The sequence below is a fragment of the Myodes glareolus genome, chromosome 2, assembly GCF_982192425.1.
Source record: "Myodes glareolus chromosome 2, mMyoGla1.1, whole genome shotgun sequence".
NCBI classification, from domain to species: domain Eukaryota; kingdom Metazoa; phylum Chordata; class Mammalia; order Rodentia; family Cricetidae; genus Myodes; species Myodes glareolus.
This window is the reverse complement of record NC_142027.1, coordinates 5786150-5802497: the sequence shown is the minus strand read 5'-3', so window position 1 is coordinate 5802497 and position 16348 is coordinate 5786150. Positions and strand designations below refer to the sequence as shown.

At 45.8% G+C, this 16348-nt stretch overlaps 1 protein-coding gene and 1 long non-coding RNA gene across 5 annotated transcripts in view; one reads left to right on the top strand and one right to left on the bottom strand.

The window, feature by feature from the left end:
• LOC125392961 (uncharacterized) overlaps positions 1-2112 on the top strand; it is a 44581-nt gene extending 42469 nt beyond the window's left edge. Inside the window, exon 3 of the long non-coding RNA XR_015000666.2 lies at positions 593-2112. This is a non-coding gene — a long non-coding RNA (uncharacterized LOC125392961). The remainder of the gene's footprint in view (positions 1-592) is intronic.
• Positions 1-16348, bottom strand: part of Kcnj6 (potassium inwardly rectifying channel subfamily J member 6) — a 243770-nt gene that overhangs the window by 60130 nt on the left and 167292 nt on the right. The window lies entirely within an intron of this gene.

Sequence of the window (16348 nt, the reverse complement as noted above, 5' to 3'; positions counted from 1 at the left end):
TGACTTTTAAGGACAGGTGATAAAAACATATACATATGTATATATAGAGCTAACTTTGGAGTTGGACAACGGCTCTGTCCTTCTCTAAATTCAAGCGTATTATTAAAAGAAAAAATTAGAGTTTCTGTCTCATGTCAAGAACCATCTGGTATGGGACAGAAAGAAGAAAGAATTTAGAAAAATATTTTACTTTTCTTCATACCTATTTTTGTCTCTATCATACCTTTTATTGAATATATATATATATATCTGAATATGTCTATGTTAATAATGTTTAAGTTTTCCACTATGAACAATGAATTTTCCTGCAGTAACCTTTGAAGTTTCCAGGAAGAAGATGGCCCCCACAACAATAACTCCACTTGGTTAATATGATGTAATGATGCTGACAGTGCTACTATAAGACCTGTTTTGGGTACCAGCTGCTCAAGATGATTCCAATTTGGTTAGCTGAAATGGTGCATTTTTTTTACAATGTTCTGGCCAGAACTCTAAATAGGAACATCAGAAAAATCTTACCAAATACTCAGAGACTATTTGCAATTATACCAGACAGTAATCTTGGAACTTAACCATCATTTTACTTTCACAGGATCCCAGAGAAAGAACATCACCCCTGTGACAGCTGGAAGTAATTCTAGAAGACGACATCCCCTCTCCCAACAAAGTTTGTCCTCAGGGTTAGGGACATCATTTAGGGGTTGATTATAATTGGTATAGGGTTGGGGGTTGGGGAAATTATGTAAGCTCATGGATCTCTTTAAAAAAAGGAAATTGGATGGGATAATAGGCAATTTACATTGTTTTTGATTCTTTTATATTGATACAAGCTTAAATTATATCAAATATGTTCCTATTTTGTCTACATATTTGTACACCTATGTAGAGTTATTTTGTCATATTGTATGTATGCATGCTTTTACCTCTGCTTAAGACATTTTGTATACTGATACAATTTCAAGATATATTTATCATATTGCAACATACATTTCTATCTACCTCTGATCAAGATACTTATACATTGTTTACATTTTGAGGTCATTGTCCTCTTTTGTTGCACAGTTGTTTATTGTATAATATTCTAATATGAAGTCTTAGTCTTTAAGTTATATAGATATTAAGAATTATAGATCAATAGTCATCTATGCTTGTCATACTTAAAGTTAGACTAATCAGGTTCTTTAGATACATAGAGATTGTAATCTTCAACCACTTCAAAGAGCTGTAGAATATGGCATTCAAATAACTTAGGGTTCTGTTGATGTGAGACATGATTGCTCCTGGCAGCACTGATTTATTCCTGAGAGAATGTTGAGCACCAAAGACACTCCACTTGGAGCTTGTTTTCTTCTTGGCAAAACTGGCCTTTGGGCAAAGAACTGCCCATGCATCAACCACTAACAAAATGTATGTTGTCTGGACAAACAGGATACAAGAAAAAACATTGTCAAATCTTACCAAGACAGGGTAAGATGGTTTTGAAAAATTTCTGGCCTCTGAAAATGGTCTGTCAGTTACTCTAGGCCTTAGTCAAAGTTGGTTGCTCCAACATTGCAAATGAGACTTTGGGTGATTGCCCAGGTAGTCAGTTGTCTCTGTCATTTGTTGCACATTTTGGAAGTTGCTTGATTGCACCTCCTGCTTACTCAAGTAATATTATTTTCCTTCTCAGGTCTTCAAAGGGGTTGAAGACTAGATAATTGTAGTTATTTTCTTCTCATGACTTGGCCAAGTTATTTATTATACAAGACTTAAACTCATTAGGATAGGATAATTATTGAAACATTTATCATATTTCTTGCTTGATATTGTTTATGCTGTTTTTTTCTAATTTTTATACCTGATATTTGTTCTTATTGTATATATGACTTTGTATTAGACTTAAAACTTTCTTATTTAGACAAAACAGGGAGGTGCTGTAGGAATTCCTACTTTTAGTATCCTTTAAGTTACCTGCCCTTGGGCGTGGCCTCTTATTCTATATATGCTGTTGTAAAACATGCACCTATGGCCTCTTTCCTGACTACTGGATTCAGTTGCTGTTCACCGTTTGAGCAGAGGACTGTGATCTGTGAGTCTACCCCTAAATAAATAACCCTCTTTTATTTTCAATTTTTAGCTAGTGTGGGATTTCTTTTTAAGCATTCTTCTTCAGGTTATTATGGATGTTTATGAGAGATGGGATGTTATGGAGGATGGCTAGGTCATTGAGGTGTGTCCTTGAGTCTAGAGAGGTGAAGTCCCTGCTTCTCTTCTTTGCTTTGTGGTTTGTGCAGTAAGCAACTCTACTCTGCCACACTGAGCCACTCCACAACACCCAAGGCAACAGGGACAAGTGATCCTCAACCCAAATCTCCACATCTGTGACCCCAAACAAACCTTATTTCTTCATAAATGGATCACTCTGGGTATTTCATCATTGTGACAGAAAGTTGACCCACTCAGTTTGCTACCCAAGTAGTGACAAAGTTCAGTGTTGTAGGTAGAGTCTATTGTCTTGCTTTTGACAAATTTCATATTGGGTGATGGGAGCTCAATGTCATCTTTGACAAAACAGTCATGGTTGGTCTGAGCTGGAAAACAGCAGCATGTGGTACTGGCTGTGGCAGATGAGTTCACAGAGAGAATCCTCAGAAATGCTGGGAGATAAAAACCATAAACCAAACGAGCAAGGTGGGCCTCGTGGGTATGGGCCATGCCCAGCAACTGTCTATGCTCTCCCCAGGTCTTTATAGCAGGTGAGTGCTTGTCCCAGGGCTCCGTGGCCTCTTAGACACTGCTGTCGAGAAGGGGCTGTGGGAGAGGTGGGCCACCTGACAAGATGGATAATTCAGAGTGACTCTGTGTTTGAGGTGAGGACAGAAGTGCGAACACCACTGAATGAGGGTGAACAGTGCTCTTCAGACCTACGGACAGCAGTGCTGGGGACTGTCTTAGCCACTGGACAGTGTTCTTCCTGCCAGGGGCTGCATCCTGTGAGTCTCCCTGGATGCTGCTGCACGGTTAAGAGGATGCTTCTGGAGTCCCTGCCATGCTCACCTTGTTGGCCTTCTTCAGGAGGTCTCATTGCCCAAACACAGGCCCCTCTACCTCCCTGCCCTGAATGGTTTTACTTGCTGTTTTGCTTTTCAAGACATGGTCTCCTGTAGTCTAGAGTGGCCTTGAACTTGCTAGTAGCTGAGGACGACCTTGAACTCCTTCTTCTCCTGCTTCTACCTCCCAAATTCCAGGATTGTTAGTATGTGTATCCATACCCCGCTTCCAGGTGCCTCTTTTACCAATGGAAAGCTCACACATTCAAATACAGGTGAAATATAATATTCAGGGAGCAATAGGGATTTTAGCATTCTTAGGGCTGCCAGGTGGGATAAAGAGCCAATATGATGTAGTCAGAATTTACTTGAGGAGTTTACTAAGTTATAGGCACAGCTTGGTCTTGGTTGCAAGCATCAGGATGGCTGACTGGCTTGGTTTCACTAGTGTATGGGGAGCTGATGTCAAAGCTCAGAACCCCCAGTGACAATGAAAACATGCGGGTCCCTTTACTATTACCCTGACTTGGTCCAGAAAGAACACAAGCAGTTTCTAAAGTATCACGGACTGAATGATGTCTCCCCCAAATCCATACATCAAAGCGCCAGGCTTTGATTGTGTGGGAATAGAGATTATATGAGTAATTAAGGTTGAGTGTGGTCCTCACGCAGTGGAGGGAGCTGGTCCAACAGGATTGATTTCTTTGTAGGAAGAGAAAGTCCATGGAAAGCTCCATCTATGCCTGGCAGAGGCTATGTGAGGACACAGAGAGGAGGCGTTGTCCCCAAGCTAGGAACAGAGCTCTCACCAGGAACAAAGTCAACTGTGCCTCCATCTGAGACTTCCAGTCTCCAGACTTTGGGGACATAAATGTTGTTGTTGACACCGCCCCGTTGGTACTATTTTGTGATGGCAGCCCAAGTCAGCATGGCACACAGCATATAGAATAGCAAACGTCACTGTGAAGGCGTTGCTTAGGAGAGAAAACTCGTAGGATAAGCTCCTAAAAAGCAATGGGAACTGAAACATCGTGAGGACAAGAGCACGGAAACCCCAGATTGCTGCCCATGAATCTGATGCCAGGTTAGCTCTGAGGACAAGGAAGCTTATAGTGTCTGCTGCCTCTGAGGAAGCCAGCTGCTGTCAGTGCTGTGACGTGAACCAGCAGGGAGGCCGGGATGGGCGTCAGAGTTTTCTAGGAAATGAAGGCTCAGTTCCCTCATATCAGGCAGCTCCATGAAGATGTTCCCTGTCGTATTTCCATTGCTTGCTTGTATGACCACTGTTGAACTATTGTTTTCTATTCCTTGGATACCAAAACTGGGTGGTCACACTCTGGAAGGATGGAGAGACTGGGGCTTCTGTCTGTTTCCTGCTCTTCTCATAGACACTATAAGTGATTGGCTTGGGATTTCCCTGAGAATAATTCCTAGATTGCCACAATGATGATAATGACGATGATTAGGAATGGTGGGGATGGACCGCAAGGCCTCACACATTCTGGACATGTGCTCTACTACTGAGCTATATAACCCCGTGCAGGAGGGAGCTAATATAGATCTCCCAGTTCAGTTCTGATGTGCCCTTGACAGAGGTTGGCTCTTCTAAAAAACCTTTAGCTGTTTAAATTGGAGGGACCTGGTAGGAAGGCTTGCTCAGCATGGATTGTGTCGAATCTTGGCTTCTAAAAAGCAGTTATGACTTAGAGGTACAAGGACTCTCCATACCTGTCCAGAGAACTGGAGCGGGGAAAGCCCAGGGTGGATCTTCAGAAGGGATGGGGAAGTCTGATGATGGGGAAATGCTGGGCCAATCTGAGCATCACAAGTGAGTAAAGAAAGCAGCAGATTAGAACTACGGAGGAGACATGTCGTACTGGTATAAGTACAAAGACAGGGAAGCAGAAAGGGAAAAAGACATTTCCCAGCTAAAGCCAGGATAGGTATGGAATCAGTTGAAGGCTGCCGCTTGGTGACCATGAGGGACAGAGCCAACATAGGCTGTATGAACCATCAATAACTACTCAAAGAAACTTCTAGGGGAAGCCTGGTATCACCCAGGATATTACCTCCATCTCAAAGTACTGAGTCAGATGGTGGCTTTTACAAAGTATGAAATAATAATTTGGCAGAAAAACCCTTCATCCGCCTTGATGGTAGCGAGGCCACAGCTGCCTCCTGGTACAATGTCTGCCATGAATAAAGCATCCTTCCCATTGAGTTCCTCCCCATGAGGAAGCATAAGAAAAACACAGGAAGAATATTGTAATATTCTACCGCATAGTCAACCTGTACCCTGAGGAAAGCCAACAGCCTGAGAGATGAACTTTAGAGGGCTCCATAGATGGCAGCGTACAGAGGAGGGGGAGGGGTCTGTAGGCTGTAAGAGAAACGAATGAGGAAACTGGTGAAGCCCAAAGAAAGCACCCTGGGAAGACAGAGCAACCAATAGCAGAGAACCAGATGGTGTGTTTTCCAACCAAGATCCCCAGTAGGGAAAACTGATTTTTCTTCAGGCAAGTCCAGATGTGTTGTGTTATTTAAGAGTTTGTCACCGTTCCTGTCATCTAAGATCCTGGGTCCTTGTGAGCGTCCTACCTGCCATGTTTGTTTTCGTTGGTATCTCAGTTAGCATTTCTATTGCTGTAATGAAACACCATGGCCCAAAGCAAAAGGGATGAGAGAGTTATTGCATGTTACAACTCTCAGGTCACTCCACCACCAACGGAAGTCAGGGCAGGAACTCAAGGAAGGAACTGAAGCAGAGGCCGTGGAGGAATGCGGCTTCCTGGCTTGCTCACAGGCCACGTTAGTGGGAGCATTTTCTCAGTTGAGACTCCTGATTCTAGAATGACTCTAGCTTGTGTCAAGTTGACATAAAACTAACCAGCTCAGTTAGTGACTAGAAAGCATTGCTCCATTTGGATGCTGTGTTGGCAGTAGCTGCTTTGTAGATGAGATACATTGCCACGGCAGTGGTAGGGACGACGTTCTGCGATTCCCATACTGGCCCGATAGGGGTGAAGACCTACAGCATGAATATGGAATTCATTATTTTACTTTTATGTTGTAGATTTATTTACTTATGTATGTGAGTGTTTTGCCTGCATGTGTGCACACCAGGTATGTACCTGCCTGGTGTCCTTGGAGAACAGAAGAGAACATTGGATCCCCTGGGATTTGAGTTGTGGATGGTTATGGTTCTGAACCACCATGCAGCTTCTGGGAACTGAACCTGGGTTCTCTGCAAGAGCAACAAGTGCTCTTAACTTCGGAGCCACCTCTCAAGCCCTCGGGACATACTATTTACATACAAGGCTGCGTGTGTCATCGTTGATGAAAATGGCTGGAGGATCATCTGCCTCCGACACACTCTGGGGTGCCGGCAGAGAGGGGCTGGGCAAAGAGAGGCTCTCTTGGGGTGGGATGGAGTGGAGGACTCTCAGTCTCCTAAGGAGGATAAATGCCACGAGGAGAAGAGCTGGGGAGACTGAAGTTGGGGGAGCAGTTTCTGAACAAAGAAACCGAAGCAAGTCAGAAAGGGAATGAGTAAGTGTAAAAATCCATTAAAAGTAAAAGGCTCATGTTCTTTAATCTTTTCCTTTGAAAATGCAATATTAATAAGAGCGCTGTTTACTGACGGAGCCCTGCTTCTGCATATGCGCTCAATCAGAGCTCTGCAAAAGGTCAGGGACCCTCTGCTTCCTGTTAGATTTCCACTCAGAGGCAAATGCAAATGACTCAGGCTCCCCAGGCTCAGGCAGGGCTCCTTCTCCTGCCGCACTGCCTGCTGGGTCTCAGCCCAGATCAAGCAGAGCCCATCTGGAGTGGGGTGTCCTTGGAGAGGGAGGGGAGCTCCTGATCTTCCTGGGCACCCCACCCTTCCATGTGTGATCCTGTTCTGCACCGCATGGTCCTCCATGTTACAAAATAGGAGAAAGATGGATATGGCTTTGACACTTTTAAAAGGGCTGAAAACAAAAATGATGATGTGTCCATAAACCTACATCGGGATGCAGTCCTGTTGTGGGACAATGGTCCGTACCCTCTCACTTGCTTGAATGAAATGCTGATGGGCCAGTAGCCAGGCAGGAGAATTCTGGGACGAGGAAAGATGTCTGTAGCCATAACCCAGATGCAGAGGAAGCAAGATGAGAATGCCTCACTGATAAAATGTACCAAGCTGTGTGGCTAACACAGACAAGAATTATGGGTTAAGATGTAGAAATTAGTCAATAAGAAGCCTGAGCTACTAGGCCAACCAGTTAAAAATTGATGTAGACCTCTGTGTGTTTCTTTGGGACTGAAGCGTTGCGGGACCGGGCGGGACAGAAACCTTGTTTTTTTTTCCCCTCCTTCCTGCCTGTGGCTGCTTCCATAGTTGACACTAAAGCTGAGTGGTTGTGGTAGAAGTTGTCCCCAGGACACATCTGTGCTCTGGCTGTTAGAGGGGAGGCTTCTTTAAAGCCCTGCTCTGAACTGTCGGTCCCTCAAAAGTGAGACTGGGTCTTCACACAGAGCCAGGTATGTGGAGCTCTTCACCAGTGACCAAGCATGATCGAGCCTGACACCTGCCACACACACACACCCCCCCCCCCCGTCCCACTTAACCATCAGAATGGTTTTGTTAGGGATTGGGGATGTAGCCCAGTTTGTAAAGTGCCCGCTTAGCATGCACGTAGCCCTGGGCTTGATCCCAGCTTTTATGAAGTAGGTGCTGTGGTCCATGCCATGTTTTCAGCAGGAAGACGATGAACTCACAGCAGTGTCCCTCCATCCAATTAAAGTCAGTGCGTCACACGCAAAACAAGACTTGGAAGGAGGAGAGGGACTTCAATTGGAGCGCCTTCGTGAGCATGGATGGGAGGTTCCTCAGAGAAAACTTGTCAGTGGCTACACCACTGAAGAGAGGGACACTGCTGTGAGTGAGGAACAGAGAAATGGGGGCAAGAAGTGAGAATTCCTCAAGTACACGTCTTAAACTGTCAAAGATAAAAGCAAATTTGAGGAAGGAATCAGGAGATTTGCTATGTTAGCATATCGTATGTGTGTGTTTAAAATAGCATGCTACACATTATAAATACAATCTTCCTAGGTTAGTTAGAAGTTGAGTCTTTAGAAGGCAGAGGAGGCACTGTTAGGTGTCCTGGCTCACAGTCTCTGCTGTCATTGCTGCAGTGGGAGGGTTCAGTGGTGGCCTGCTTTCGACTTTAGCTTAGAAACTATGTCCAGACCCCCTCCCTGCACCTTGTCTCCAGAGAGGCTCGCTTGTTGGGACCTGGCTGCAAATCTGGGTGACATCAAGGACCTCCTAATGCATGGGAGTAAGTGGGATGAAGTCCTAGCAACCGCTGCTCCCCCAGTACAGCTCCTCGGCCTCACCAACCTTTGTGGCAATGAGGTTTTTACCAACCTGGATGGGGCCATCCTTCTGTTCTGCAGAACCTTGTGTGAAATTCCAAGACTGCTGGGGACAAGTTCGCTTTTTGCATTTCTGCTTTGATCAGTCTGTCGTGTCAGATGGAGTCTGTGGAATGCACAGTCTCTCCCAGGTGGGAGAAAGGACGGAATAGCAGCCAGACTTGCAGTACAATACTGCATGCTTTTCTCACCACCGCAGGGATGGTTGATAGCAGCAACTTAAGAGAGAAGGCTTTGTTCTGAACCACAGTGAGAGGGTGCGGTGCATCTGAGACAGGGAGGCACAGCTGTCTGCGGCCGCAGAAGTGAGTGACTGAGACACCCCGCACCTGGGCAGATGGAGGAAGCAGGGCCTGGCTCTACCTCTCATGATCTGCCCTTCAGTGACTCCTTTCTTCCAGCCAAGGTTCCCCAATCTTCCCAAAGAGAGCCACAAGCTGTAGAAACAGAGTTTTCAACAAATGAGCCCATCAGGGCCATACTTAAAATGCAACAACCATGTACCATGAAACCCTCAGAGGAAGACCAGGAGCTGCTTGACTCTTGGTGCACATTGTCAGTGAAGAAGAAACACCACAGGCCTGAGATACAATTAAAAAGGTCAGACCTTGTTAATAAGAAATCATGGATTTTATCTCTTTTATCGAGCACCAATCACAGGCCAGATTGTAGTTCTTGCTGAAAATAGAAAACAAAAGGCAACTTTTATCCTAAAAATTGTAGTCAGATGGCGCTGCCCACACGTGGTCTGTCACCTCTGTGGAAAAGCATCAGAGGCACATGGGGAGCTTCTGAGTCTGCCAAGGTCCCCAAAAGGCTCCCCTAGGGGTTCTGGGGGGCGAGTAGTTATCAGAAAGGAAGTGAGGACCTCTCAGGCAGCCTAGTGTCGCAGTGAGATCAGATGGGAGCCAGCTCACCATGGGCTCAGGGCTCAGGTGCTCGTGTCCGGTGGAGTGAGGACAGGTCGCACACTGACATGCAAAAGTGGCCTGGTGTGTTCTTTAGCTCCACCGAAGAGACCATGGATGCCTGGCTGGGGATAGAGAGTGGGGATTTGTTTCAAGGGTTGTTCTGCACATCATGGAGGGGACAGCCCAAGTAAGACTACCATCCGTGAAGCCAGCTTGGAAGCAGTGTAAGAGTCCTGGGAGAGGACACAGTGCTGTCCACCCCAAGGATTGGAGAGGTGAGGATGCCTGGGTGTCAGGGATAAGTGTATGGGATTGAATGGACAAGCTCACCTGGAGTCCCCATATATGGTTGTGTTGTTTATTTAACGACCACCTCGCATCTAAGAGGCTGATTTGTATATTTATGACATGAACTTCCCAGCAGGTGGCAGTGGAGAGTCCAGAGGAAGCAAGCCTCCTTTCCATTCATGAACTAGCCACAGCTCAGGGCTTGAGGAGTTGATGGTCAGCAAAGGGTTAAAAGAGGGGAGTCTAGAGGAAGGCACCTGAGAGGCAGGGTTCCCTTCATGGAGGTGTAGACTATCAGAGGGACGGGTGGGAGCTTGGGACCAAAAGCCACTCTGATGGAGAGAGAGATGAAGGACAACTGTCTGCAGCTCAGCAGACTCACCTGACCCACCTGGTTCTCAGCGGTGAGCCGCACAGAAGACAGAGGCTGCACCCTGATCTTTTTTGACTTTTGACAATTTTAAAAGACTCTAGACTTTTTTTCCCTGTATGCATAAGGAGCCAAGCTGGTTTGTGACCACACAAGATATTTCATTCATTCACATTTACAAGGTCCAGGACTCTGGGTGCACAGCACCTAGCAAGGCAAGGCACCGTGCTTGCAGAGGATATAGCCCGACTGCTAATAACTGAAAATGAATGAGGGATGGTCTCCAGCAGCCTGTGACCTGTTCAGTGTGCTGGAAGCGGTTCCTAGGGCAGGTTCTGAGAAGGCTTCCCCAAGAAAGAGCTGAAAACTCACGTGGCTTCGTGTGAGTCAGACAAGCAAGTGGCTGGAGATTGGAGTCGGCGCACAGTGGTCGGAGATTGGAGCCGGCACACAGTGGCCAGAGATAGGAGCCGGGTGTGCCCGGAGATTGGAGCCGGAGCACAGTGGCTGGAGATAGGAGCCCACGCACAGTTGCTGGAGATGATTGGAGCCGGTGCACAGGCTGCAAGCAAGGGCTGGCTGCAAGGTCTTGGAGGCTCACGTGAGGTATCTAGAGCTGGTTAGACCTGGAGAGAAAAGGCCGGCAGACTGCCCTTTTTAAGTATATTGTTATCTGTAGGTGCATGTTCCTCTGTGCATGTGTGGGTGCTCATGTGTACATGAGCACAGAATTTAAGACCAACTGTAGGGACTCCTCATGATCTTGTCACCAGTGTTTTTCCCCAGCAAACTTGTAATTTGCCCCCTAGGCTAGGCTGGCTGCCCAGTCAGTCCCAGGGAGCCACTTGGCTCTACTTGCCATGTTTGGGATCACACAAACACACACATACACACACACCACCACCACCACCACCACCACCATGCTTTTAAAAACATGGGTTCTGGGGGATCAGTTCCAGGTCCTCTTGCTTATGGGGCAAACACTTTATGTACTGAGCCATCTTTCCAGCCCCATGGCTCATCGTTGCTTGCCCACCTTGGTCAGGGTAGGGAGGGCAGGAAAGTTAATAGCTGAGGCTATCCAGCATCAGGCAATGTTGCAGGCTTGGTCATGAGTTGTGATCAGTGCCATCATTGTCGCGCTCCTCACGTGCGCCTGGTGGACGAGGCTTCTCTGCAGAGGCAGGTGGGCAGGCGGCCGGGAGTTGGGCAGCACCGAGGTTGATCTTGGCTTCACCACTTCAGTTAAGTGACTCTGGGCAAATAATTTCCACCCACCCCTTACCTCAGAGCCAACCTTTATCATGTGTCAAATAAGAATGGTCTTAACCTTTCGAATTGTTTTTAAGGTTCTGAAGATAAACCATGAGGTACATCTTTGGAAATGATTAGTGGGCCAGTGGTGAAGGGTGTGCCACCGAATCTGGTGACCTGAGCTTGGTTCTCAGGATCCACATGGGAGGAGAGAACAGACTCCTGTGAGTTGTCCTTTGACTTCCGCACACAAACCACCGTGTGTGCATACACATGCACACATGCTCTCAGCATAAATACATAAATAAATGTAAAAATTGTCAGCCAGGGGCTGCCAAATGCTTGGCAGTGATGAAGATAGGAAAATATGCAGAACCATATAGTTGTTCTCTACATTAGTGTGTCCGAGGTCCCATTATAAAGGGTTCATGTGATCCCATATTAATATAAAGATATAAACCCTCCCATATATATACACGAAAAATTGTCCAGACACACCAACATGCCAGAACAAAGACAGATTGAAATCAGCCTGTTTGGTGTTAAAGTCTTACCAGGGGAGAGAAAATGCAGCAGGAAGAAAACATTCTGCAAAGATGCTAGCTGCAAACGTACTTCCTGGCGAGTCTGGTGTGCTTGGCATGTGCAATAGCCCTCTTGTCAAAGTGTCATCATGACATTTTGTATCAGGCAAGGCAGGGTAGGTTTTACCATGGTAACAAATAACCAGCATCCTGGTTGCTCTGCTCAATGTAATGTCATTGCTCAGTCATGCTTCATGTCCTCGCTGACTTGGCAAGGGGTCGATTATACTAAGCCAGGCAGGATTCAGACTGGCAGAGGGCTCACTGTGCCATGAGAACCCAAGGTAGGTAATATTGTCACGCACTGGCTTGTAGGTTTTCCGACGGCCTGATGCTCACCGCTTCCGCTTCTGTAGATAGGACTGATTCCTACAGCCTCAGTTCAATAGGAGCAGGAAGATGTAAGCCTGCATCCTCCTCTGAGTGCTGCGTGGTTTTGCGGGATGAGCCCATGACCGTCATACATCTTAAATTGTACCTCACAAGAAGTTTTCAGTTATGAACCATTTTTCAAATTCTAAGGGGAATCTATGGTGGATTAAATCATTGATGTCAATTATTTATTCCAAATTCACGTAAGAGAATTATATGGTACCAGCCTACTGACACCAGGCTCTGTCACATAACTTTCTACGACTAACAAACTGGGAGCAGAAGTGAGGAGTTTTTCCTGTGTCTCTGTTTTCCCCTGACGGGAGAATGGCATGTCCCATATGTGACCGTTCATTCAGCCTGCATCTTGGATGCGGCAGAGCCGCAGAGGACATGTCTTATGAAGGGGAACCAAACCTTCGCTGTTCAAAGACCTTAGGTGTGTTTGTTGTTGCATCACAACACAGACAGACTGTTGTTCTCATTCTTTAGGAGAAAGTAGTGCTTGTTATTCTGGGCTTTAACTCTGGGTTTTAAAGGTTTCTGGAAGTCAAAATGATTTGGTTGGGTTCAGTCAGTGGCGCAAAAGTGACTCTTCCAAACGGGAACAAGAGCAGGTGTCTCAAAATCTCATGAGACACCTAGAAGAGGGATTGGGAGCAGTGAAGGACTGTTTTCACTGCGCACTGACCCGTCCTCACTGGCCTCCAAAGAGGTGAGGGTAATCTACATTCATGGCCGCCTTCGGCAGATATGGTGGTGATAAACATTGCTATTTATGGGAATGCAGAGTCCTTTCTTACTGCCTCCAGTATTCCTCCTTATTTCAAATATCATCAATCTATAATTCACAGGAGGTGACCAGGGCAGAGGCCACTCCGGCTTACGCATAGGCACAATTGGTAAATAGTGTCCACGGTAGCTATTCAGAACACCTTCAAAGGGGATCCTCTGACATTCTGTGCAAGCTTCAAAGTCCCTGGGAACAATGCAGCCACTGTGAGGGCCGGTCTTCCCCTTTGCCTCCCCACAAAGCTTTGCCCCTCATTGTTCCACAGGCTGGGCTATGAGAAGGAAATGATCAGCCCTGGAGGGATTCGGAATGTAGGAAGGTCACCAGTGTGTGAAGTAGCAATTCCCATTCTGGTTTTAGAGCTGAAGACACTGAGGCAAGCCAATGAATGATGCAATTGTGGGTTGAGATTTAGAGGGTACTGGTGAATTGGCCTATGCCTGAGAGATACCATTTTTGAGAAAGAAGTTGGATAAGTAATTGATAGGACTGACAGGATGCTAAAGGGATGCTTGGGCGTGGCTTACTCCTCACTCTTGAGTTGTGCAGGAGTGTGTGCACATGTGTACACATAGATAATTCATGCAGTTTTCCCCGGTGATCCTCTTCTGGGTGATTAGACATCATCAGGTCGGATGGCTTCACCGGCAAACTGCTGCCACCGCTCATAGGAGATAACGGAACTCCCCTGACTTAAGGATGTGGTCGTTGGAGCCACTGTCTCCTAATGGGAATGCTACTGTTTCTTTGTAAGCTAAGCGTAGTCCATGTCTGGAGTGGAGCTCACTCTCATGTCCAACGTGGCCTTGGGTTTGAATCCCTGTTGTGTATATCATGTGACCATTACTAATGGCTTCTGGGCATTTATCTGTGGGTCTCCCCATGGTCCATTTGGAGAAAGCAGTGCTATCATTTTCAGGTAAGCGTGTTTTAATAATGAAATATTCTATGCAGTATTTTAATATATATGTCTGTATATGTCTATATAAATCATGCTTAAGTTTTCCATAATGAACAATAGATTTCCCTGCAGTAATCTTTGAGATTCTCACCTTTGAGCCTTTCCTACAAGTCTCTCCGTAGAGACCCAACAGAATGTCCATCTCTGCAGATTCTGACCTTTGTGACATTCCTACAAGTCTCTCCGTAGAGACCCAACAGAATGTCCATCTCTGCAGATTCTGACCTTTGTGACATTCCTACAAGTCTCTCTGTAGAGACCCAACAGAATGTCTGTCTCTGCAGAGCTTTTCACCCGAGTGCTTAGCATTTTAGATCTTATTATTTAACTTTTCCCCCAGATCAGGTAACTGAGCTCACAACTCTTAAAAGAAAAACAAAACAAAACAAACAAAAAACCCAAATGGAGATGATGGCTTGCCCGGGGTGGAATAAATGTAGATTATCAAAACTAAAGGTAAACTAAGGTTTGGGCACTGTGAGGGCTCTGCCTGCTGCCCCGGGAAGAGCCTCTGAGAGAGCTGTTATGTCAGCCCTCAACCCTGTTACCCTTCAGACTCTGAATTTCATATCCTCTCCGACAGAGCAGACTGGCATTTTGATTACAGCAAATAAAAACAGTTCTTGAGATGGGCCTGAGCCTCAGCATCACCAGGGATCCCAGGGCATTCTTATAGACATCACTTAATTTCGATTTCGGAACTGCCATACAACAACACATCTTGTTTAGATACATGGTTGGTACAAATCTCATCAGGGGTTTTAAAGAGAATTGATTAAGTTTGGAAACCAACAAAGGAAGCTTCAAGAAAAACTGAGGGAAAAAGATGAGAGCACATGGATTGTTGCCTGAATGTTACACATTTAAACACGAGCTCCTTGTTCTGGGCATTTCTCTGCAGAAGTGCGTGAACCACAGTGCTGAAGATGCCCAGAGACGAGCCGAGAGAGTTCATATCCACACCAGCCCTGCGAGCCCCAGAGACCTGCCCTGCAAGCGGCTACTTAACCTCAGACACGCCGTTGTCTTGGACTTGAAACCTCTGTTTCCTCATCCTTCATGGAGAACTGGGTGAAGGCTTTATCTCAGAAGTCCCATGGTCTGTGACGTGATTTATGCTTACACACAGTCTTTCCACATGAACACATCATGAGGGATGGAACAGCTCTCTTCTCCCATCTCCTGGGCTCGCTGGCCTCCCTGGTAACACAAACAGCGGTTTCTGCTTCCTGGCCCATGCATTGCCCTTTGTTACCCAGGAGGAATTGCTTCTGGAGTTCTTGGAGCTACCTACATCCATAGGCGCTCAAGTACTCATAAATATGTTAATATATGTGGTGGTTTGAAAGAAAATGGCCCCCAAAGAAAGTGGCACTATTAGGAGGCGTGGCTTTACTGGAGTAGGTGTGGCCTTGTTGGAGAAAGTGTGTCACTGTGAAGGTGGCCTTGGAGGTCTTTGCCTCAGTATGGTCGCAGTGGACTTCCTGTTGCCTGCGTATCAAGATGAAAGAACTCTCAGCTCCAGCACCACGTCTGCCTGTATGCCACTGTGCTCCCTGTCATGGTGATAATGGACTGAACCTCTGAAACTTTAAGCAAGCCACATCAATTAAATGTTTTCTCTATAAGTGTTGCTGTGGTAATGGGATCTTTTCACAGCAACAAAAGCCCTAACTAAGACAACATATAAACATATTTTGGTATAGAATTTGCATAGAACCCTACACATATCTGCCCATATGTTAAATATTCTCTAGGCTGCTTATAATATCTTACAGAATGTCAGTGGCACAAAAATAGCATCTATACTGCCTGGTGTATAATAATAGCAAAAACCAGTCTATATGTTCATTACAGATACATTTTTTTTTCTTAAATACTTTTAATCACTGTGTACTGACTCTTTAAATTGCAGGGCCTGCAGACATGGAAGGACTGACATGGGGTAGTGTCTAGTTAGCCCCTTCCTGTGTCCCATTTTCTCTAGTTTTCTATTCAGCATTTAAACCTTGCATAAATTCCCTTTTCTGGGAAAAGCTTACAAGGAAGGAAAAAAAATCACAGATGGAAAAGAAAGTAAAAGACTGAAGGGTTGAAAGAATGTGGAATTAACCTTGTTTGAATCTGCATGTGTGCGCGTGTGTATATACACACACACATGCACACATGCACATATGCACGCATGCGTATTTATGGCACAAATGTGGACAACATCTGGTGCTTACCCTTATTGCCTATCTTGTTTGAGACAGGTCTCTTTGATGTTTTTCTACTGTATAGAGTAGGCTAGCTGGTCCTTCAGCCCCCAGATCAGAGAATTCTCCCCTCTCCCATGTAGCAGTCCTGGCAGTAACAGTGCACA